General features: G+C 33.7%; 1 protein-coding gene and 1 long non-coding RNA gene across 7 annotated transcripts in view; one reads left to right on the forward strand and one right to left on the reverse strand.

The window, feature by feature from the left end:
- Positions 1-25342, forward strand: part of LOC105857776 (uncharacterized) — a 102397-nt gene that overhangs the window by 61584 nt on the left and 15471 nt on the right. For 3 of the 5 annotated variants that reach the window (XR_001147851.2, XR_001147848.2, XR_012921681.1), the window contains 2 exons: positions 8925-9032; positions 9153-9251. This is a non-coding gene — a long non-coding RNA (uncharacterized LOC105857776). Of the gene's footprint in view, positions 1-8924; positions 9033-9152; positions 9252-25342 lie in introns of those variants that run through there. The other 2 variants (XR_012921683.1, XR_012921682.1) reach the window with 2 other exon arrangements.
- HCN1 (hyperpolarization activated cyclic nucleotide gated potassium channel 1) overlaps positions 1-25342 on the reverse strand; it is a 385147-nt gene that overhangs the window by 20707 nt on the left and 339098 nt on the right. The gene's annotated exons all lie outside the window — the stretch shown is intronic.

Genomic DNA, 25342 nt, shown 5'->3' on the forward strand with positions numbered 1-25342 from the left:
ATGCTATTTGGGGAATTTTCTGCAGCTGTGATGGTTGGTTTCCTGCTGATTCAGGTATATACATCCAATTGCTTGGGTTATTTTAGAGATTTGTGTTTGTGTGAATGTGTTTCTGTGTGTGTAGCATAAAGTATATTGGTCTGGGGTTTTGGATACCTGTGTTATAGACTGCTCTTGACTATGAGGATTTGAACACATACCTATATTCTGTGGACTTTATCAGTAAAATGTAAAACTCAATTACATCTCTGGATTTTTATTCATATTAAATGTGTAACTTAGACTTATTCAATTTTTTATTTCTAAAATCTCATTAGCCTTTCTATCTCTAGTGCCTACATGACACGGAGTAGGTGCTTAATGTTTGCTAAATTGAGTCATTGAACCAAATAACAACATGCTCTACAAAATGAATGATTTAAGCCACCTACATAAAGAAAAGCCATTTTGCTTTAATGTGACATTTCTCTTATGCAGAAACAAAGGGCTAAATATAGATACCAACAAGTCCTTTCAAAAGTTATGTAAAAGACTGTTCATTACCAACTTAAAATTAATCAGCCATTCTCTTGCTGTATCTCCTCAATAATTTCTTAGTGAGAAACAGAACAAATGGAGGTATATTCTTCAAAGTAGAAACAGTCACTGGGCAGTATCAAAAACACTTAAAATATTCCCTTCATTTAATGCCTCCATACCCTTTGCTTCTACCACAAATAACAGAATTAAGAAATGACACATATTAAGCAATGACAAAAAGTAAAACTTATGATCATAAAATTGCTAGATTTTATGAACTGAATTTCCAGATTCAATATGAATAGATCAGGTGCTTCTGTGAATTAATTTTCACTTGATATAGTACTAAGTTATTGTGAAAATCTACTTACTGAGTAAACACAGACTTGTGTTAGGTGTTAACAGAGTTTTTGTGTATTTATCATGTCTGTGTCTCTGTAATTTTTAGAGGATAAGTAAAAGATGAAGAGGGAAAAACCAATTTAGTCATCTCTATCATATCCTTAGATTTCTTAGAAGTTAAGTATTAACTTATCACTTTTAAACAATATTTTGGTACTGAATTTTGAATTGTTTCCTAAATAATGGTTGCATTACCCTAGCAGGTTTAAGATATTTTAAGAAGAGAACTATCCAGTTGCATTACTGTATCTCTCACAGTGCCTGCTATGTTGAGTTTTGAGCATAGACAAATGATTTGAAAATGCTTATGGTACGTCAAAATGATAGTGAATAATCTAATGCCCACACTAAGTTCTATTCTTAAGTTTTAGATAGCATAATATTGGTGCCCCTGGTAGGCATCTCCCCTTTGTAATAGAAGTTGCCAAATTTTTTATGTACCTTCTTTAAGCTATACAACATATCTCTGAGTTTTGTGTAATGTTTATAATGAAGAAAAGTATCTAGAATATCTGGTAACGTTTCTTCAGTGTAGAAATACACTTACTCAAAAGATTTGGAAAAATAACTTGATTTTGGGTGCTCAGGTTGATCTCATAAGACAAATAAAAAAAATACAAAATGAAGTCAAATTGAACTGCCAAAGAACAAGCTAAGTGCAGTTTACAGATGTAAGCTTTTTAAACAGTGTCTTGGAATATTTTCTAGAATTTGTCTGTTCCAAACTCTCTGCCTTTTTTTCTTGTTTGCTTATGTTCTGAGAACTCGACTAGGAATTTACTTATCATGTAATCACTGTTTTATGAACCTTAATGCCAATTTACTAGAGTAAAATATCCCTTTCTCTAGACGCAAATTTCTATATTATAATCAACTGTACAAGTGATCATGACAGCATATTAATTTTAATTTAGTAGAATTTTCCTGGTTTTCTATACAGGGCACTTATGAATGGATAAGAAGTTATTTCACCTAGGTAAGATGAAAACTGTTGGTAATTCACCCTGTCATGGGAACATTATAAAACTGTTTCCAATTTCAATATCAGAAAGAGTGTGACCTGGGAGATTAGATTTGGCCTAGCACACTATATGTAATACTTTTAATAAACCTTAGGGTACAAGATATATCAACTGCCCAGTGCTATTTTTGCTGACATTTGTTAACCCTGATAATAAACATTTGAGTCCAACTGACATTACTGTCAACTCTATAAATAGTCATTTTTATAAGGTAGGGCAAATGGCTTCAAGCATATTGCAACTCAGAAATATTTTCCTGACCTCTAAAACTGAGCTTGACATTGCAGTGTCACAGAACTAATCAGAAACTCATGTCAAAAATGTTAAAAGTAATGTGTTTAAGCTGAGTTTCTACAATTTATGGGGAAAAAAATGTACTTAGGATAGTAATCTAAGCAAAATCTGCTTCCATCTGTTGTACCTGATATCATGAAATAAAAGTAATTCTCTGTTGTATATCAAAATACTAATTTCCTATAAGTTACTTAGGTTTGTAATTCAGTGTGCCATAATAATGTGCAAAAATAAATGCCACTTTTTCGTTTTCTTTTTGTATTTGTAGTCTTTCTGTATTTATATTAGTGAACTAGTAAAATATTGCCTCTCTGTGGCATAGGAGATAGTAACATCTGGCTTAAATCAATTTACATACCAAACTTGGCTGGTAGAAGTACTTTGGGTGTCAAATGGATTTGAATAGGGATCCAAAGATATTTACACTAGATAAAACATTAAGCAGATGCAAATTTTGTAGTATTTGACTTATTTAAATGTATTTCATATTTTGTATAATCTTCCAAAACAGATTGAATATAATACATATCCAAATACATATCTTATGAAGGAATAATTAAGCATGTATAGAACATATATATTGTAACACATATTCTAATAACCAGAATACCTGAGTTTGCTTTTTCTAAAGACATGTAATAACTGGTCATTTCACTTCACATAGACAAACTCCTAAATGCATAATTATTAGTGTCCTTCACTAATACTCATGCCAACTGTCAAACAAATCTTAGCTCTAAGTTTGATCAACTCAACTCTCTTAAAACATGAATTAGGGTGATCATCCAGGGCTCCCAGTGTTGACCTAGTAGCAACATTTCAGACAAGTTATACATTGGCAAAGTTATTCATTGACAAAGTTTTTATGTTGTTAACTAAAATAGTGCCTGTAAAAAGCCTACCAGAAGCCTAGCACCTAGTAGGAACTCAAACTCATAAAACATTAGTTTCCTTTCTTTTAACCTTCTGTTTATTCTCTTTCCCTTGTAATTTTTCATTGTGATTTTTTCTCTTCCTGCTAGAGCCAATGAAAGATAATGCTTCATACATCAAGTAGCTCTCCACATTTGTGAAATGTAGCTATCATCTCCCCCCTCCTTCACCCTTTTGTAAATAATTTATTCATAAACATTCCAAATTCCTTAGGCTGTGTCTCTAGTAAGATGGCTTCACATTTACAGATATCCTTTCTTAATTGCCTCAGAGAGAATTTATCCTTGTGCCTCTTTTCTATCTTGCTGGTCTTGCATTAGTTTCTACTACACTTTATTGAACTTAATTGTTTATATGATTTTTTATACTAAACTATAATGTCCTTAAAGGCAAGTACAACAATCACATTTGGAATGTGTAGCACTTACCATAGATTTAGTCATATAATATTTGGTTCAAGAAACATGAAATGAATGAATCAATAAATAAATGGATTAATGACTAAATGAAAAGCAGAATGATATACAACAGATTGGAAATATTCTTCACAAAACAAAGTGCTTCAAACATAAAATTCTAAATAGCCATTCTTTTTGAGGAGCTTTAGCCCTATCTGCCAGAAATTAAAAGGCTCTTTTCTGGTTCCTGTTGATTATAAATATGGTTATGACATGGTTATTTAATTTTGTTGCATATGTGGATATTTTCATTAAAGTTTATACTTTCCACTCCTTAACCTCTTCCCCTTCTGTGTTTTTCAGTTCTATTGTGATTCCTTCATCTGCCTAATGTTTGCATAAAAACAGCTTTGCACAATACTATTTATAAACTGATATCAAATACACACACACACACACACACACACACTCTACTTGTCTTTGGCAAGTTAAAATACCTGATGGACTTTATATCAGTAATTCTCAGAATATCTATTGAGTAGCTAAGAAACAATCACTGTTAATCCCATGTTAGCCACATGATATATATAGAAGATTAAAGGGCATCTTTTATGTGATTAAAACAAAAATCACATAAAAATATCAAAGCTAAGGAAGGTCAGACTACAGTTTTCCTGCTTCTAGCCAGCTTTGAAAATCTACCAGACCACTCCAAATTTTTCCTTTGATTTTAAATCTACCAACATTCAACTCTTTAAAAGTTAATCAAACACCTTGAATTATAAATGTCTTTAAAAAGTGGCCAGCTTTTTAAATATTCATCAAAGGATTTAAGCCCTTAGATACCTCCAGTATGTTTTTTTGAAGTAATATCTTGACAGCTTCATTGTCCTATGTGGCTTAATATGCTTACACAAAATGAAAAAAAAAAACACAGAAGAAAAAATAGTCTCAATAGAAAATATGTTCACTAGATATTTATGATGCAAGTCTACTACATCAAAAGAAGTTATTTGTCTCCTAAATATTTTCCCTGATTCTCTCTTTCTGTCTCTCTATCTCTCATATCAGGCATGTACCCATAATAAAATAGAGATTTAAATACACATTTCCAAGTTTGGTTTTTTAATGCAAAACTTAATGGTGGACTCATTCAGATTGAATTCTTTAGTGTAGTACTTGTCACACATTAATATGTATAAGAATCACCTGGATTGCCTTGTTGAAAAGTAGATTAGGATTTAGTAAATCTGGAGTGGGACCTCAGAATCTGTATTTCTAACAAGTTCCTATATAATACCAGTGATAAGGTTTTTTTGGGGGAATTAAGTTCATGTAGCTGTCAGATTTACAATTAAAACAGGGTTCCTCATTTACTAGAAGTTGGAAAAAAGTAGACAGAAAGAATGGAAATTAACGGATAACATAAATTCAAGTCAAGTGATTTCTCTGTAACCAGTGTCTTGAAGGAAATTACGGGGAATATAAAATAAATGTATGGCATTTATCCTGACTGAAAGAGTTTGAAATTAGTTATAAATTCAAGTGTAATCGTTTTAAAAAGACTTCAGCATAATTTCAAAGCCAAATTGCTAGCGATTTTATACCAATCCAAATAATACATTATCCATCATCATATAGTTTTATACATCATGGGTGACATGAAGGGCTTTGGTTAGGCTTTGAAAGAAGTATAGAGATCGCATTACCCAGGGCAGGGGTATGGAGAGAATAGGAGAAAAGGAACAGAAGGAGAGATGAAGGCATTAGAATGAAATATTGTCATGAGAACAAGTTCATAGAAGAGTTTAGAAGAAGGTTTTCATGATATTGTAAGAAGAGCAGCCTCACAAGATTATAGGAGTTTGGTGAGGCATAGAGAATATTCCTCCATGGATAAGAAGCTTGGTTATGATCTATGATGTTATTCTAGGGCTCTTAAGAAAGGAATTTGTATGCAAAATAGGAAACAGAGTTATATGGAATAGAATGGGGAGTCCTACCTCTCTACATATTTTGCCATATATGGGAAAGTAACTCAACATCTCATTCTTAAACAGGTAAATTTGTTCTCTCGAATCTTTCATTTTTTTATGATGCAAGAATACTTATCCATAGTCAATTTGTAAAATGAACTGGGAGGGAAGCTCTTAGCAGTTAAAGAATTGTAAAGAAGTTTTGATAATAATTTTGGATATGAGGCGATAGGGATTTGCCTGAACTAAAACTGTAGCACGGAGAATAGAAGTTATCTCACTGTAAAATGAGGCTTCAACAGAGCTTGAAAGGGGGTGAGGCAACCATGATTTTGAACCTAGACATAAAAGAAAACACTGCAGTACATCTGTCCTGTGAGTGCACATAAGCTAAAAGGTTATTTTGGAAAAAAATAAAACAAAACTTTGGAACCCAGAAAAAAAATACCATTTCATGAAATTCTTGATATTAATCCAGTTGTTCCTTTCTAAAACAAAAATATCAATAACTGGTTCAACCAAAATTAGTTCCTAACCTGGGCAGCAGCAGCCCATATGGTAGCCTAGCTGGAAATCTCTTTCTGATGGGAATGCTGTATATTAGATTGTGACTAATAGGCCTAATCACACCGTCTCATGGGGAGATTTAAAGTGAGGAATGAACAACTAGAAAGTCAGTGAACACATGAATATGGGAGTGGTATATCCCTAAGGTGGCTCTTGTGCCACTGCTGTGGATGTAGTTTCCTGAGGAGTATTCTCACTTGCCATAATGTCTGCTCTGATGCTTCTGAGAAGGGTTGCTGTGCTTCTTTTCTTCCTCTGCTCCCTTACTATATACTCCATCACCTCAGGTAACCTGTGCTCAACTCAGTGCTATCAACCTGAAAGTGTCTGACTCATGCACATCTCCACCTGTGATCTCTTTGAGGTCTAGAAGTTCATACCAGTCCATTTTGTTAAATGCCTCTACCTTTCTTCTTTACTTTCCCTGTCTTGATACAATGAGTTCTTCAAGTCCAATATATAAGTACCACAGAGAGAGCTTGTTGTGAGTAGAAAACTCATATCCTATCTGTGGAGTTTTCCTTTTCTACTTTTGAGTAATTCTAGGTATCAGTGGAGAGGCCAACAAGAATCAATCTTTGTGCAAGGTAACAGCAAAAATTTATTAGGCAAATAAAGCAATCCTACTATTACCTCTCAACCAAGAAAGCACTTACACTCACAAATTAATCCGAGCAAAGGTAGGTATCTGTTAATCATTTCCAACACCAAGAAACATCATTCTCTATGACAACTAATGAGCAAATTCAAGGTAATAATTACAATTATGAAAATGACATTGACACTCTGGATTTAAAAACTTTGTGTATAGGCTTAAGTATGTGTTGGTGATAAGAAACAATAATACACATCTGTAATTAGCTACTTTAATTAGTAGTATGTATTAGTGGATAGAGATAAAATGCATACGCAGTAAAGGGATGATAATGATAAGAAAAACATATTTTACAGAATGGTTTGCTTATAATATCTTATTCAGAATGAGTTAAATTTGGATAAAAGGCTTGTTTTGAAATGAGTGGTCAATTAGGAGGTCTACAGCCAAATCCAACCCTTGTACTTTTGTACTACATTTTGTACTCACTTAAGACATAGGTTTTACATTTTTAAAAGTTTGTTAAAAATAAAAACTAAAATCCAAAAGCCAGACATGTGACAGAGACCATATATGGCCCACAAATCCTAAATATTTACTATCTAGACCTTTACAGAAAAATTTGCCTCCTACTCAGTTAAACAGATTTTTTCCCCAAGTAGATTTCCTTTTTTGTATCACAACCTAGCCAAATAAAATCTGGAAAGATAGATATTAGTGGACTACAGATATATAAATCAGTTTTTAGCTTGCAAATTTTAAGCAAAGTGAAGTGAATAATTTGATCAAACACTGTAACCATTTATTTAAACTACATATTATCTTTAATATTTAAAAAAATCCTGCCTGATCCACTTGTTTGGGAAACTCTCCCACCAGCATTGGTCTGGCCCTTACCCAGGTGCATGCACCTGCTCATCCTTTAAAAGCTTAACTGGGGCCAGAGGTGGTGGGTTATGCCTGTAATTATAGCACTCTGGGAGGCTGTGGTGGGAGGATCCCTTGAGGTCAGGAGTTAGAGACCAGCCTGAGCAAGTGTAAGACCCCATCACTACCAAAAACAGACAAGAAAAAAAAAATTAGCTGGGTGTGGTGGTGTGCACCTGTAGTCCCAGCTATCTGGTAGCCTGAGGTAGGAGGATCACTTGAGCCCAGGAGTCCGAGTTTGTAGTAAGCTATGATATGCCACTGCACTCTAGCTTGGGCTACAGAATGAGACTCTATTTAAAAAAAAAACCAAAAAACAAACAAACAAACAAACAAACAAACAGAAAGCAAAGCTTAACTGGGATGTGATTACATCTTTTTCAAACCATATTCGAAAAAAGCCTCACTTAACTAGAAACTAAATGATCCAGTATTTAATTTCCATGTTTGTGAAGGAAGGGGTCAATGAATGACTTTTACAAAGATACAAAAATGTAAAAATGTTACAAAAGCTCAACTTTTTCCTTTTTCTGTTACAGTTTTTATTTTGGGAAAGTATGAATACATAAAAAGTTAGACCAGTATAATAATACACAATTAGAATACTAGTAGAAAAGTATATTCTCATAGTCTAATAAACTAGTAAAATGGTGTAATATAATAGCATAAGAAAATCCTATCTGTTCATTGCACAGCTTCAACAATTATCGACATAGGTTAATTATTCCACTGATACCTCACACATTTCCCCTTTTCTTTATTATTTTTGAAGTAAGTTGCAGACATTATTTTAACTACAAAATTTCAGTATGTAACATTAAAATATAAATATTTTTATAGTAAAAATGTACATAATATAATTATACCTAGAAAATGAACAATAATTTGTTATTATTATCAAAAGTCTAGTTGATGGTCAAATATCTAAGCAGAAACAAATATTGTAAAGAAGCTATTTCCAGGTCATATCTCAACTCCCTCACCTTCCCAGAGAAGCCTTAAAAGAAATGTCTCCTAGAACCTATGACATTTAAAATAATTAAAAATAAGCTTTGAAACATGATAGATATGGAATTCATTAAAATATTGTACCAGGTCAAGAAAATTATACACATGTATTTTTTTTTTAAAGATACTAATTGATTTTTAAAGAGTATCAACTGAAACAAAAAAAGATTTTGTTGTTGCCGAACGCCAGCAAAATACAACTAACATACCCTAGTCCCAGAGTAACATTTTACCAAGTATGTCTTTATTTACTTTTCTATATCATCATCATTATCATCATTAGCAGAAATCTCTAAACAGAAAGACAGATGCCAGTTTGGAATGTCAGAGGTCAAGTGAGAATGAAGGAAGAGTTGAAAGGATCTTGGAAGAAAAAAGAAAGGCAAGAAAGGTAATTATTAGTGCTCCTTAACTATTATTAATTACTGTACTTTTGTTCCAATATATTAAACTGAATGACACTCTCTAGACCAGGGTTTCTCAATGTCGCCCTATTGATGTTTTGGGTTAGTGCAGGGTAACTGGAGATCCTGTCCCCAATCTGCTCAGGGAGGCCTAAAGAGTTAAAACAAAGAAAGACGCAGGAGACTTGCCATCCCTTGCAAGAGTGACTGAGACCATGTCCATGTGGACCTTTATAGAAGACTTCATACCATACCTGGTGATGCAAACCATATCCCAAGTTAATGTTTCTTTGTATGTCCTTGCCTATATAATCACTTGCTTTTTCTGGGTGTGACACCATGAATTGCCCAGCCTACCACCACCAAAGCCCTGAAATGTAAGATCCCTGAATAAACTCATGTTTGTTTTCTCTAATCCTCCAGTTTTGTTTTTTGGTATTGATGCACATTATGTGGAGGCTTTAAAAGGTCCTTAATCATCAAAACAGCCAGACAATCTTTGGTGTTCAGAGCTGTCCTGTGCTTTGTAAAATGTTTAGCTGCATCTCCCTGGCCTCACACTACTAGATGCCAGTAGCAAAACCTTTACAGTGGAAGTGCCACATTGAGAGACTGACAGTAGTGCTGATGAGGACATATTTTTGGTCTCTTATCTCCAAAAACCCTGCTTTACAAATCCAAAGTGTGGTAAACATGCTATTGCTTTGTGTCTTTGTACAACTTTTGAATCATTTTTACAACAGAAACTTAAAATTATGTTTTAGATATCAAAGCATCTATAATTAAACTCTTTGGGACATTTGCTTTAATTATGCAATCTTTTTTGGATAATATTCTTGGAACTTTGTAAAACAAATGCTAATCACTTTGTTCGTGAGAGACAGCTATTTAAAAACATTAGAAATGCTTTTCAAAAACTTCATCTATTTTTCTTTTCCATTTAAATGTTAGGTAACTCCGGTTGGTTTACCAGTTTATTTAAGCAGGACACACACAAAAAAAGATATCTGCCAAAGAGTCCATGGCATTTAGATACAGAGGGAAAAAAAAAGAAAAGGAAAATTTATATTAGTGATAATAAGTATTAGCCAATGTGCAAATTGTTTATGACAAAGGAAGTTTGATTCAGTTGAGTATTTTTGTTAGTGTCTGCAGACAAAAATGTATTTGAGGGAATGCAGACAAAGAGTATAGAGAAGCTTTTCTTTTTGGTTAGCCATAGCACATGATTAGAGGAATATTAAAAGAGCCACATATGAAGGTATTCATTAATATTGAGACATGTGGTTGGATTGCATCATATTTTCACTATTATAAAAGAATGAAGATATTTTTGGTAGGGAAAATTGAATAAAATAGGCCCCATCCTGTCACATAGCACTATGGTGTATCACTAAAGAATCAACCAGCCATCAATCAACCAATCATCCACCATCACCACCAGTGTATAAAAGAAAAAAAGATGTTAATATAGAAATAGCAAAAGTAATTTCAAAATGAAAAGAACACAGAATAAAGGACAAGACAGTTAAATGAACTTATCTCTAAGAATAACTCATTACATTGTTCTTATTCTATTTATTTCATCATAGACCTGTGAAAAATCCATCACAAACTTAGTAGTTTGCCCACTTGGCTATAGGAATACAACCACTAAAAGTGGCCTTCTAATAAGGACACATGGAGGTGACATGATTAAACTATTAATAATAGTTATTTTTGTCATGGACTTACATGTTTCCCCTCAGCCTTAGAGTATTGGGTTAGCCTAACATTAATATGTCCAAATATATATGTGGTAAACAGGGCTAGATGTCAGTTTTAGGGGCAGAGGATTGTCTTTGTTTTTCTGGTTCTCATAGGCAAAGTCTTTCTCACTGAGTAACTTTCTATAAGGCCTAAAAGGTCTTTCAGGCCCCTTTTGTTCTCACACATAAAGGTTTAATAATGGAGTGTATCTTTCCACCATCTGGGACAAATTGTGCTTACCTCAGCAGAGACAGCTGAAGTCATTATCAAGAGTGTTTGCTTTTATAACTCAATTGACCATTAGAATATTAGAGGGCACAGGAGACAGAGACCTCTATAAGAATTCTAGATGTTGTAAAGGCCAAGTATATATTTGACCTTTTTGAGAACAATTAATCATTTCTTCTTTGCAATTTCCTTGTAAGTATTATTATCCTTATTTTACAGACTACCATACACAAGCTAAAAGAATTTAATTAACCTATTTAAGGCCATATAAATATTATTATCCTTATTTTACAGACTACCATACTCAATAAAAGCATTCAATTAACCTATTTAAGGCCAAATAACTAGTTGGTAAGAGAACCTGGATTTGATTTTCAGTCTGTGTGAGACCACTCTTGTCCCACCATGTCTTGACAGATATTATACTGGACTGATTAAAATGGACTCAATAATAAGAAAAGAGAATATTGTAACATGTCGTAAGCCTATTCTTTCCCAACAAACATTTTTGAAATATCTTAGGGGTGAAAGATTGCATTTATATAAGTTGCTGTAAAGATAAAAATTAAAAGAAACTAAAACAAAAATATATTTAGTTGATAGCTAAGTAGGAGCAAAGTGATCCAAAGCATAGCTCTAAAGAGACTTAGCATCTGTGCACTGAAACGCTTGTTTTAACAAGTCCGACTGTGTTTCCTAACTATGTCAATCCTCTTTCCCGTGGCTAATGCAGATTCAGTTTATAGAATATATCAAACTGCAGCCTTCTTGCTGAGAGGAGCTGAATGCTGCTTTAATTTCCCAGTCGGGAGCTGGTATTTCATTTTGAACCAGGCATATTAAATTGTTGTGTAAATGGAAAGCCCGCAATGTGGGCCATATGGTAGTTATACTTTGAAGAAGAGGAGAGACCTTCAAATCAAACTCTGAAAGTATGAGAAGCATTTGATGTCACAGTCATTAATTTGGAGAGATAGACATGAGGTTTTTTTTCTCTCTTCTAAGTTTTCTTTCCTCCTTCCTATGCCCCAAAAGAGTGATGGGTCAATTGAAAGTTGAAAAAACAATCCAGGTCAACCCTAAATCTATTACACTCCGAGTGGGACTTCCAGCAATTTCTATGTCATAATGGAGGAGAAAATACTACTTTAAAATCAATTTTCCAAGTCTACCTTACGGGTCCTGTTTCACCTTAGAATGAGCTGTAAGATTTCAGATCATCAGAATTGGGTTTCCTGAGGTGAAAGAATGGAAGTGATTCTATATAATTTCTTTCTCTAGAACAGGACACAGATGAGAATCTTTCATGAAAAGGCATATCCACTCCTTCAGAGCCACTGGCAGAGTCAACCCCCAAGGGTCACCTTTTTCACAGAATAATCACTTCTCTTTGCTGTGGAGCACCACCTTCCCCCTCTCTGGGTACTCTCAGGGTCTTGAACATTTGGTTCCAGCACAAGTGGACCAATGCACATAGCTAATGCAAAGAATTGAACATTACATTCAAAGTATCTTTCTAAAATGTTATCTGCTGGGCTGGAAATACAATTTCACATCCCTTGGTGCCATTTCTTTTTTTCATTTTCACTCTTCCATCATTACAGAATTCTTACTCAGAAGCCCTGTGAGAATTAGGTTTATTTTTAGGTATTTCTGAGGTCCTATAGACCTAGACACTTTCAAAACAATAAATTTCATTTGGAAGAGTAGCCCACTCAAACATTTTTATTAACTCTTTTCAGTTTTAAATTTTTAAAAGTATCTGAATTTTGGCTTCTTATTCATTTCCATGGTCTCTGAGAAAAATCTCAAGATTGTTATTTAAAAAATGTAGCCAAGACAAATTATTACATTAGCAGTCTCTCTTCTCTTCACAGTTTTAGTGACAAAAGGTTTTGGCTTAAAGATGTTCCACTAAATGATGGCAGGATGTTGAGTGTCATTTTATTTTCTAAAACAATTTACACACTCCAGCAAAGGTGAAGGAAGAAGTCTACACCCACACAAAAACATGATAATTGTGACAAAGGAGGGCTTCAGAGGGGTCCCTTAAACCATAAATGACCTAGAATTTGTTCAGCAGCACTTTATGATTATCTTATAAACTTATCAGATGCTTGCCATTAGTTTCCCATCTTCTCTGATAAACTTTTTTTGTTTATTGTTTGGGGAAAGACATAGAGGAAACTTAAGTTTGTAAAGAACTACATAGTTAAGGAATTATGTAACAACTAAGGGTTGACAGCCCCAAACTTTCACTGGATAAAGTTCAGATTTAGAGGAAGGATTTATGATCAAGTTTTATAATTTTCTTTCTTGATCCCTCAAACACAATTATATTCTATAAAAAAAAATCCAAGATGCAACATGATACCTTCAGAATGGATTTGCTCAAGTATAGCCATTTCCCCTAATTTAGCTTTCTTGACATTGTCCATGTACAATTATCTCTCTGGAACACAAATAACATTTTGAAATCCATAATACATACAATCCTTCTCCCTAATATCCTCTTTTCCTTCACCTGATCATACAGTTCAAAGAAATCAAATCTAGTATGAAAATTAATCTCCATCTACAACATTTTGGTAAGGCTGTGCCCACACAATGGAAGAAAGGGATCAGGCACTTGTATGTTTAATTTAACACAAGAAAAAGTCAATTCAGTAAATCAAGAATCCAGAATGATCAAATGTCTTAGTTATAACCCATTCTGTACTCTGAGCTATATAGTTATAACCAGAATTCTCTGATACTAAAGGTGCTAAAGCCAAAAAAACAAGTTACACGGGGTCCAAGATTCTCAGAAACAAGGAATCATCTTTTCTCTAGAGCATTCCCTTTCTAATTATATGGGGAAAGGGGGATAGATAGAGGAGACAAGATATGGGAGTATTATTTTATGTCCTCCCTTACTGGAAAATTGATAATGATGATGGTACCTTTACCCATTTACATAGTTTCTTTAATATATAACTTATTAGAAATTATAAGTCCAAGCATTGTATCCTCTATCTCCTATGGGCTATAATAGTATATGAACAAACATGCGTATTATTAATGATATACAAAAATGATTTCAGTATTTAATAACTATTGTACCAAAATTTCCAGTCTCTGGTTGAGACAGGAAGCATTGACAGTTGCTCTATAGTTACATGTATCCTATCAACTCCAAGAAAATGAGAACTTTCAACATGATCATTTTAAATTTTTACAATAAGAGGATAAATAAATATGTACTGAATTAATAAGTGAACCATTGAAATGTAAAATTAATTAATTCCATTAAGATTTCAAAGGCTATTTCTTTTTCTTTCTTTCTTTTTTTTTTTTTTTTTAGAGAGAGTGTCACTCTGTTGCCCGGGCTAGAGTGAGTGCCTTGGTGTCAGCCTAGCTCACAGCAACCTCAAACTCCTGGGCTCAAGTGATCTTTCTGCCTCAGCCTCCTGGGTAGCTGAGACTACAGGCATGCGCCACCATGCCCAGCTAATTTTTCTATATATTTTAGTTGGCCAATTAATTTCTTTCTATTTTTAGTAGAGACTGCATCTCGCTCTTGCTCAGACTGGTTTTGAACTCCTGACCTTTAGCGATCCACCCGCCTTGGCCTCCCAGATCAAATGCTATTTCTTGGAAGTGTCTGATCTATTTTAGTCTTTGACTAGCTTTCTCATTCATGGCCAGTATGACAGTATTGGTGTGAGTGACTGTCAATTGACTTGTTAGTATCAAAAATACTTAGACACATCTTTTGAGTGCTCTTTTCCTTTCTTTGGGGCACAAACACACATCCTAACAAAGTGGACTCATTGCATTAATATTCAAATATTAATGTGTTGTTGATGTGTTTCTCTTATAAGATATGTTTTGAGATACAGAGACAGTTCTTAAAAATACTTTTGGCATTTTAAATTTGCAAAGGATATCCAAACATTTAAATAAATTTATTATATACAGTAAAATAGGTGATGAAATGCAATTTAAAGTGACTGAACTTTTTCCAGTTCATTATTTTTGCTAACTTATTCTGCCCAGTAATTTCACTCTTTCTGTCTAAGTAAATTCACCCATGGAGAAGTGTCTTCATGGATAATAGATAGGTCAAAAGAGTCACATTTAATTGGAGCATGCTTAGAATTAGTAAATTAGTATTATTAGCAATAAGCAAGAAGGAATGCTTGTGTCTTTGTGTTTGTGTATGTATACTGTGCTTAATAATTCAATCTAATGAAAAGAATCCTTATTTTTGGAAATGCTATAGAGTGACATCATTGGTAGCAACTTGCAGAAAATGCATGTGTTTCTGTAAGAAGATAAGTGGCCTAAAAGTAGTAATTGTCCTAGCACTGTCACCACCAATCTCTAAGTCCATGCATCTCTTAGCCTCTTCATTTGTACAAGGGAATTAGATAATGAATTAGATTTCTCTTACTTCTAAAGTTATAAAAATGTTTCTGAATAATTTAGTTTTTGAAAAATATTTGTGTATTCCTCCATTCTTCTTCTAATGCATTTGGGAAATTTATGCTGAAAATGGTAAAGATTACATTTTTGTAGTTATTTTAATCTAACATAGAGTTATACAATATATGCAAAATTACCATAATTCTTGGCACATCGAGAACTAGTTGTTTGGAGAATGTGGATTTTATGAAATTTTAGAGTATGATTTCTTTTGTGTGCATATGTGTGTGCATCCACACGTGTGTCTAGTGAGGCAATTAGAATTTTCAGAGTTGAGGTTATCTTTAGTTTGAAAAATATTTTGAGATTGTTTATTCCACCCCCACTTCCCTACCCTCCAAACACACATGTATTAATTTAGAGTGATTTTCATTGGTATTGGATTAAGACTAACACAGAGTCAGGAGAAATGAACTGACAATTAGATTATCTAGTGTTGATTCACTTGACATAAGCAATGAATCAATAATACCTTAGTACTGCCTTTTACATGCATTTACTGCTTTACGCTCTACCAGCCCTTTTACTTAAGTTAATGCCTATTATCATAGCACAGACTTTGGGCCAGGTAGTGTTTAAGTATTTTAGATTTGTTAAGTCATCTCATACTATAAGCAAACCTAATGAAGTAGGAAATACTATTGTTCCAATTTTATGGATCTGGAAACAGGGCCCTGGAGAACATCTGTGACTTTCCCCAGGCCCAACGAGGTCCAGCTCCTGCATCCATACCCTTAACCAGCATCTTCCCATCTCTCGCTACATTTCAAAGAGCTTCCCAACTCAGTCCCTGACAATTTCTATTTTTGTTCACTACCCATGAAAAAAAGTTGCAGTTAATTTTTATGCACCAGAGCATGAATCATCACAAATCTCACTTGCCTCCATTTCTTTTAAAAATGCTAAGTGGTTGACCTAAAAAACATTGTTAATGATAATACTATAAACTAAATGCAGCCTTTCTTCAAAAATACTGTGGCCTCTAGAATAAGCAAGAAGACATTTTGATACATTTTGCCAAACAAGCTGGCAAAAAGAATATACTCCTTACCCAAGAGCCCCATTCCAGCAGTATCATCGAGCTGGAAGAGAGTGTATGTAGAATCTATCTTAATAATCTTATTTTAGATCCTGAGCCCCTGGATGTTAAACAAGTTGCCTGGGGATGTGGACTTAGGTCCCATCAACAGAGCTGGGACAAGAACTTGGCTCTGTGGAAGCTGAGTGCACTGCCACCTCATGCTGTAGCCTAATCCTTTTAGAGTTTTGACTTTGATAATTTAACTTGCATTATTATAAGAAGAAAAGAATCAGGCACTAAAATGTGCTTATGTTCCTCAGATATCACCTTTTAACTTGCACGTGGTGCATAGTTCAGTAGATGAATCACTAGTGCAGTTCCAGTTTTAGCCATGTGGACCTTTAGACTTAAAGGGAGAGTCCAAATTTAAGAGTGAGTAAAACCTGGTCACAGAATAAAAAGCCTCTGTTATTAGCACAGGTGGAAGGCCACATAGAAAAGGAACAAGCTAGAGATAGAGTTGAAATGAGAACACAGTGAGAAACCAGCCATCTGTCCACCAGCAATGAAGCATAGAAAGTAACCACAGGACACCATTGCCTTCCAAATGAACCTGTTTTTGCAGTAGATTCTTAAGATCAGTGCTTTACTCATAAATCGTATTTTTTGGGCCATTTATCAAATAAGATCTTAAGAATGTTTTAAACCCAGATAGATACTGCACAATGATAAAGAGCCCACCATCTTTCATATGGATATCTGTTAACTATTCTTTAGGATTAAATGTGACTTAGAAAGTAAAAGACTTTTAAATTGCTTCCAAATATATAATTAATGTCTCCAAAGGTAACACTTATTGCTCCACAAAACAATGGTATGTACTTCACTTTATCTTTTTTTTTAAATGTGTAAACTTTTATTATTTATCATTTAATAACCAATTTATTAATCTCTAAATAAAAAATTCTCTATCAGTACATTATGCAATTATTACATCCAAAACTTATAAATGTAAAACTAGATTTTTTTCTACTCTGGGCACATAGTATAGAATAAAAATGGTGAGATTAATGGTGAGACGATTATTGAGAGTATATTAAAAATAAAATATTTTTAATATTTTATTATTTTTAATTATTTAATTTAATTATTTTTAATATTTTTAAATTTTAAATTTTGAGACACAGGCTCTTTCCACGCAGTTCCTGAACTTGCACACTTTGTTGACATGTAGCTTCTCAGAGACACACTTCTCCCTCTTTTTTCTCCTAGACTCCACAAATACAATGAAGTATGATAATGGTCCTTAAAGAAAGTGTCACAACAGAAGAATAGCTTGCACAACTTTATCCAAAGAACTCAAAGTACTTTACTAATGTTAGCTCATTAATTACACCAGAGCATGACAGAGGATGAACAGATCCTCCGAAGTAGGGCAAGAACATCTTAGTCAGCAGAGTTGTACTGAGACTCTGAAAGCCAAATGGGAAGCTAGAAAGCAGATACACGGGGACAGAAAAATTAACCGAAAAGGAATCTTGCTATTCTATTCAGCACTGGCATAGTCAACTTGGGATGTTATAACAAATTACCATAGACTGGGTGGCTTATCAACAACAGAAATTTATATCTCATAGTTCTGAAGGCTGGAAGTTCGAGATCAGAGTGCCAGCATGGTTGGGTGCTGATGAGGGCTCGCTTCCAGTTTGCATACTGCCTTTTTCTTTGCATTCTCACATGGTAGACAGAGAAAGAGCTGGCTGGTTCTCTGGCCTCTTTGTATAAGTGCACTAATCCCATTCACGAGGGCTCCACCATTATCAACTAATTACCTCCCAGAGGCTCCTCCTTCAAATACCATCACATTGGGATTAGGGTTTCAACATATGAGTTTTGAGGCAACATGAATATTCAGTCCATAACAAGCACTAAGTAAAGTATTGGGTAAACACGAAGTCTGAATATTAGGTTTATATTTATGATTTCTGTTAAGATCATGTAGACAAAATAGAGAAGCAGATACTTTCATGTTTAAAAACTTTTTAAAAATATATAAATAGGCATCATTTATTAGAACAGAAGTTTGACAAATGACTTCACGATATGAAATGTTATTCACTTAAAGGTGGCTCCAAAATTAGATTCAATGCCACAAATATTTACTCAATAAAAATGATGTGTCAGGAACTGTGCTAATGGTGAGGATACAGAGACATAAATGATCCTCTATTAGGTCATTAAATATGAAATGCCCAACTTCAAATCAAAAATGTGGTTTATATCTGAAACAAGAAGCAGTACAATTAATCAAATATGCAACTAAACCATTGACACAGTTTTGCCATCTTAATGGTAGCTTGCTTATGCCAGCAGCCAAAAGGCCTGGAGAGTGAGTGACAACGAAATGGCAAAAGGCATTTTCCATGGCTTGTTGAGAATTGAATATTTTTCCTTGCAAGAAGTGGTTCAAAGCCTGGAAGAAATGATAGTCAGTTGGTGTGAGGTCTGGTGAATACGGTGGATGACAGAGAGTTTCCAGGTCCAGCTGCTGTAGTTTGAGCAGCATTGTTTGCGCAACGTGTCGTCCAGTGTTGTCTTGAAAGAGGATTGGCCTGTCTCTTTTAGCCAATCTTGGCTGATTAATTGTAAGCATCCTCATCTCATCCAATTGGTTGCAGTAGACATCCACTGTAATCAACTGACCAGGTTTCATGAAGCTATAGTGGATAATACCAGCACTGGACCACTAAACAGGCACCATTAGCTTTTTTTGATGAATATATGGTTTTGGACTGTGTTTTGGCACTTCATCTTTATCTAATCATTGTGCTAAACACTTGTGATTGTCAAAAAGAATCCATTTTTCATCACACGTGACAATACAGTGAAGAAATGGTTCACCTTTATGTCATGACACCAAAGAAAGGCAAGCTTTCAGCCAATTTCTCTTCTGATGATGGTTTAATTCATGAGGAATCCATCTATCCATCTTTTTTACCTTGCTGATTTGTTTCAAATAGTCCAATATTGTTGGAATAGTAACATCAGACCTTGCTGTTAACTCACAGGTAAGTTGAGATGGATTCACTTCCACTACAGCTTTCACCTCATCATTATCTACCTTTGGTCTCAGGTTGCCCATGTGTCTCATTTTCAAGACTAAAATGACCAGAATGGAATTTTTCAAACCATGTAGGTACTGTGTATTCATTAGCCACATCCTTCCCAAACACTTTGTAGATATTTGTAACTGTCTGCTCTGCATTGGTTCCACAACAGAACTCATATTAGAAAGTAATGTGAATTTTTTTACTTTTCCATGATTTCATAAAAATTGCTCTAAAAAAAAGTTTGAAAGATAACCATGAGCCAAAATATGCATTTGAAAGACTAAAGGTGTACTTTCACTACTTTCACAATAAAAATAAAACAAGAATTATCAGAGTGACATGTCAGAGATCTCAACTGTCAAACTTAGTACTTAAGGAAATTGGATATTTCATATATAATAACCTAATATGTGTGCAGTATAACAGAAATCTTATAATATCATAGTTTGATATATCTTTTATATAAATGCTGAAAATAGATCACAAAGAAACAACAGTGATGCAGAGAAAATAAGGAAAATAATATAAGTAATATATAAAAGGAAAAAGAGTCTTAAAAAGCAGATACTTAATTATTCTTGTCATAACATGTTAGGCATATCATCATTGTGTCCATAGGCATGCTTGGAAATGCTTCATCCTAACACACCGGCCTCAATATTCTTTGATTTTCTCACTATCACCATCTTTCATATTTTAATTACCACCAATAGCTTAACCAACTCCCAAATCTCCTTTTGGATCACCACTTCATGTATTTCCAGTTCACTTTATTCTACATTTCTACTCCCAATAATTTTTCTATTCCATAAAGATCTCTGGTTAACTCCACTTCTTATTCCCTGTTCACTACTTTCCCACTTGAACAAAGTTAGATTTCTTGGTCTATCACTAAGACGACCACCTTACATATGCTAATGATAAATTACATAAATGCACCATACTTCATTATATGTCCACCAGTTCTGTTTGCTACTATTTGAAATTATTTTTAACATTCATTTTTTATTCTTTATTGCATATCCACTCAATAGTATATAATATCCATGAGTGCTAGGGTTTTACCTTATTCATTGTCAAATGACAAACATTGAGAATACTTCCTGGAATGCAGAAAATTTTTAACATCTGTTTGCTGAAGGAAGAGAGAAAGAAAAGAAAAAGAAATGCAATATATTTGCTTCATTCCTGAGAAAAATTAAACCTTAGGGTATACTGGGCTTAACATGAAATAAAGTTTTGAAAGATTGGAAAATTTCCAATAAGATAAAAATAGAGGAGAGATAACACCCATTTATATCATTCTGATACAATTCCTTTGCAAATCTCCTTCACCCTAATTTTGCAACAATATAGAATTATTTTGTACAATGTGATAGGCACTAGCCACATGTGGCTATTAATATTTAAAATAAATTAATTAGAATAAATGAAAATAAATATCCAGTTCCCCAGTCACACTAGCTGTATTTCAAAAGCTGAACAGCCACATATGATTAGTGGCTACCTTTTTGGAACAGTGTCCAATATAGAATATTTCCATCAGCATGGAAAGTTCCACTAGACAGCATTGCTCTAGATTCTATTTGTTTTAGATTCTAGAGTTATATTATCCCTAATATGATGAGATTAATTTAAAATTAGATAAAATTAATTCAAGAAGTATTAATAATTTATCAGAAATATATAATGTGTTGTGTTTCATTTATTTTAGTTTGTAATTTATCATTAGCATATGCATAGATTTCCTATCTTGAGACAAAGAATGAGTTTACCACAGGAAAGTAAGAAAGTGAATGGGATGCTTGACTGTTTTTCTAATTTTAGGGCTGCAGAGAAAAAAGAAGAGATAAAGATTAGGAATGGAGATAAGGGAAAATAGAGCCATCCATCCATCCATTCATCCATCCATCTTTCCATATATTCATTTATCATTATACAAATTCTTATTGAGTGTAGTTGAAAGTTTAGGCACTGTGTTTTCTTGATGCAGGTTTAACTTTGAAAGAAAATGGATATCTAAACTCAGAAAATTCATAATGTAGTATATAAGACTGACATTTAAAATAATAATTAAAATAATTCAGTAACAGGTTAAGTGCTACAAAAGCAAATTTGAGTGGTATCTTTAAAAAGATGAGAAGCAAGGTGTCAGATTGAAAAAAGTAGAGAGGACTTTTTTTAACCAAAGGGATTGAGCAATCTCTGCAAAGGCAACTTTTGCCTGTTTAAGTAAGAACTAGTAGTTTTAGGGGTTGGTTTAAGGGTACTTGAAGGTAAAGGTATGACTTAAGATTAAGAAAATAGGTTGGGCCAGATTGTACAGAGTTTTGGAGATTTTTGTGAAAAGTTTTGCACATTATTTTTCTTTGGATTGAGGGCAAAGGACACAATTGAGAAAAGAGTGACTATGGAATAGATGAAAGCACAATGAGTGTGGTTCTGGAGCCTCCCCTTCTGAGAATCTTGCAATACATGCATGAAATGAGAAATTTGGGGCTTTGAGATAAGGGCTAACTGATTACTCTAAGAAGAATTTTTAAAGAAAATATCATTCCAGGAGATGAATTCTTTTCAGATGATCTGTATTGGTGATGCACATCCTGCTTAAACATTGTGTCCTCCATAACTGTTTCCTCCAGTTATGCTTAATTGAAAGTCCTGCTTCCTTCCACCCCCTGAGCTATGCATATAAAAATAGGGAAAAATTCTTCCATCTGTTCTTTATAACCAGAAATTCCATGAATAGCATACAAAGCTTATCATCACAAAAGTTAGTATTTGAATAATAGAAATAAAATTTGAATACCAAAGAGTATTTATAATTAAAATTTAGCAATTTATGGTGTCAAAGGAGGAAGAAAGACAATTTTAGGTATATTAAAAACAATTTTATATTCTAAGAAGTGAATCACAACCGGCTAGATTTATTTCAGTTTGTCATAGAACCCCACACTTCTCATCAAAATTATTTTTTCCTAGGTTTTGATGAATATTGACATTTAAGAAGTAGGTAGAAACATTTTTAAAATCAAATGCTTAATAAGAATATACTTTATGCTTAGAAAGTATATATGCCTTATGGAGATTTAATCTTAAATTCAGAATCCCTTCTTGCCTCTCTAATTATTAAAAGCTCTAAATGTGGTTTCATAAACAACCACAGGAATATAGGTGGACTCATAATTGTAATATGGATTACTTAGGTTTCTCCCTTTTCCCCTCCTCCTTCCTTTCCACTATTTTATTAAAGAGAGAAAGACATTATGACTTTAAAATGTCTTCTTAATGTGCTCCAGTAAGTATGTCAGATATTTGTGTTTAATACTTTAATATGCATTGTTTCATTTATAAATGACTATATAAAGTCATAGAACTGTGAGGTAATTAATAATGATTTAGCAAAACTTCACCCTGCCATTGTATGTTATTTGGTATTTCTAAGTGGGCCAAGACCTTCAAAAAGATCTGACAGAGTTATCATCATGGAGATAATTATTTCAATTATTTCATTATCATCCTCTCATCTAAGAGGATAACAAATGAAGAAGCAAAAGAAAGAAAAAAATGTTAGAAGATTCATTGTTCTTTCCTGCCATTGCTCTTTCTCCTCATAAACATAATGGAAAACTTTAGCTAATTAAATTGTTAATTTCCATCTAAAGATTTCTCATGTCTTCTATAAAACCAGCTTTTAAAAATATACAATGTGCTAGAAATGGAGTAAACTGCAAACTACAGATTGGCAGATGCTTCAGTCCTCTGAAAACTAATGAATAGTAACCATGACAGGATTGCCTGTGGTTTTTCAAATCTATAGCTCCACATTTAAAAATGCCAAATTATCATTATCTGGCCAAATGTATTGTGGGCATAAAAATCCTAAATATATACATTACCTATATAAAGTACCTGGCAGTCCCCTCAAGGCTAGAGAAATGTTGACACTATTAAGCAGAATTTAAGAACAGTAATTAGAGATATTTCCCTTCTAAATAGGCTTGTTTCACATTATCATTCAATAAGAAGAACTTATGGGACAGGCTTTTTGAAAGAAATATATTTGAGAGACTGAATCAATTAGAATACTTTGGTGCGGAAAGATAAATGACTGCTAAGAAGTGAATGAATAATAGAGATATTAACAATAATGGAATATATTATATTAGAAAAACAAGCTTTTCTTTAAAATCATAAATTATTGGTAGAGATACATTATTTTAAATTTTAATGAGGATTATTAATGACATTTTACTTATTAACAGTATGCTTACTTTAATAGGAGGGTCAGGTAGAGTATATGAATAGATTACAAAAGAATTTAGCAAATGCCATGGAAATCAAATATAAGGGCCATGGAACTCTTTGAAGAGAACTGAAGACTTGCCTAATGTTTGACATTTACCTCCTAAAGGATAATCACACCCTTCTCAGGAGGCAGTGAGATATCCTGGAAAGAACACAGGATTCAGGTTCAGATTCAAGCTGAATGTGAAACCTGCCTTTGCTCTATGTCAAGTACCTGGCCTTGACCACGCTGTGTAACTGCTTCATGTCTCATTTTCCTCATATATAAAGGAGGATTATAAGATTATAAGATTTATCTCAAAGGAGGAGTTAAGAAGGATTCCAGGAACTCCTTTTGCCACTCCAGGAAGTCCTATGGTGCTCAAGAAGCTAAGCAAGACCCTCACTTCTTGAATATCTCAACACTCACTGCCATCATCCTTCTGGCCTGAGCCATGTAGACAAGTTTCCTTAGACCCTTTATCCCCATTCACCATCACTCTCCATGAAAAGCCTAGGACTCCTAGGTAATCTCATGTGCCTGAACTCTAATCCCAGTATGGCTGATATCATCTGATAATATAGTTTAGTATTTCCAGATTTCTTCATTAAATTTTTCTTTTGAAATATAATGTAAATTCCATGAGTGTGGGGGACTTGGTATCTCTTGCTCACTGCTATATCTCCATGGCCTATGAATGTGCTTCATACCCAACAGGCATTTATTCTAGGTTCATTTCCTCACGCTCCCTCTCCTAGACCATTACTTGTAGGTGAGAACACTGGACGAGGTAGTATGTGAGCCACCCTCCCCTGCAAAAGAGCAAAACAAACTCTCTGGGGTTAAAAAAATTATATTGATCTAGAAACCTAGTCCTGTTTTATTGCAGAAATAAATCAAGTTAGGCACATAATGCAAAACTCTTGATTTTAGTTAGAGTTTAGTGTTCTGTGCAGTGATTATATTTATTTATTCAGACATTTTAGAAGAGTGGAAAGAATATTCCTTAGTCAATCCCTGGTTCTTCTGCTTAATATTACTATGAACTTGCCATACTCAGCTTACATAATGTAATAGTAGTATAATACAAAATTTTCCCTTATTGATCTCAAGATTTCATATTAGATAATGAAATATTAATTGTATAATATATAATGTGTTAAATAAGTACACATTATATTTTAACTGTCTTACATTATATTCATTGATGTTTAAATCAAAAAATATCAACTGATGTGTAAGAGAATAGAAAATAATAAAGAACTCTTTTTTATGTAAACTTTCCATTGAAAAGTGATTCTAGTACCCTTGAGGTCTACCAATAGTCACTTCACATCACCATAGTGGAAATATGAATGAGGCAAAATCACTGAACCCAAACAAAATAGTGTTTTACAGAATTTCTTACTGAAGTGAATTGGGTTGAATAAATAA

Source organism: Microcebus murinus, chromosome 11, assembly GCF_040939455.1.
Source record: "Microcebus murinus isolate Inina chromosome 11, M.murinus_Inina_mat1.0, whole genome shotgun sequence".
NCBI lineage: Eukaryota > Metazoa > Chordata > Mammalia > Primates > Cheirogaleidae > Microcebus > Microcebus murinus.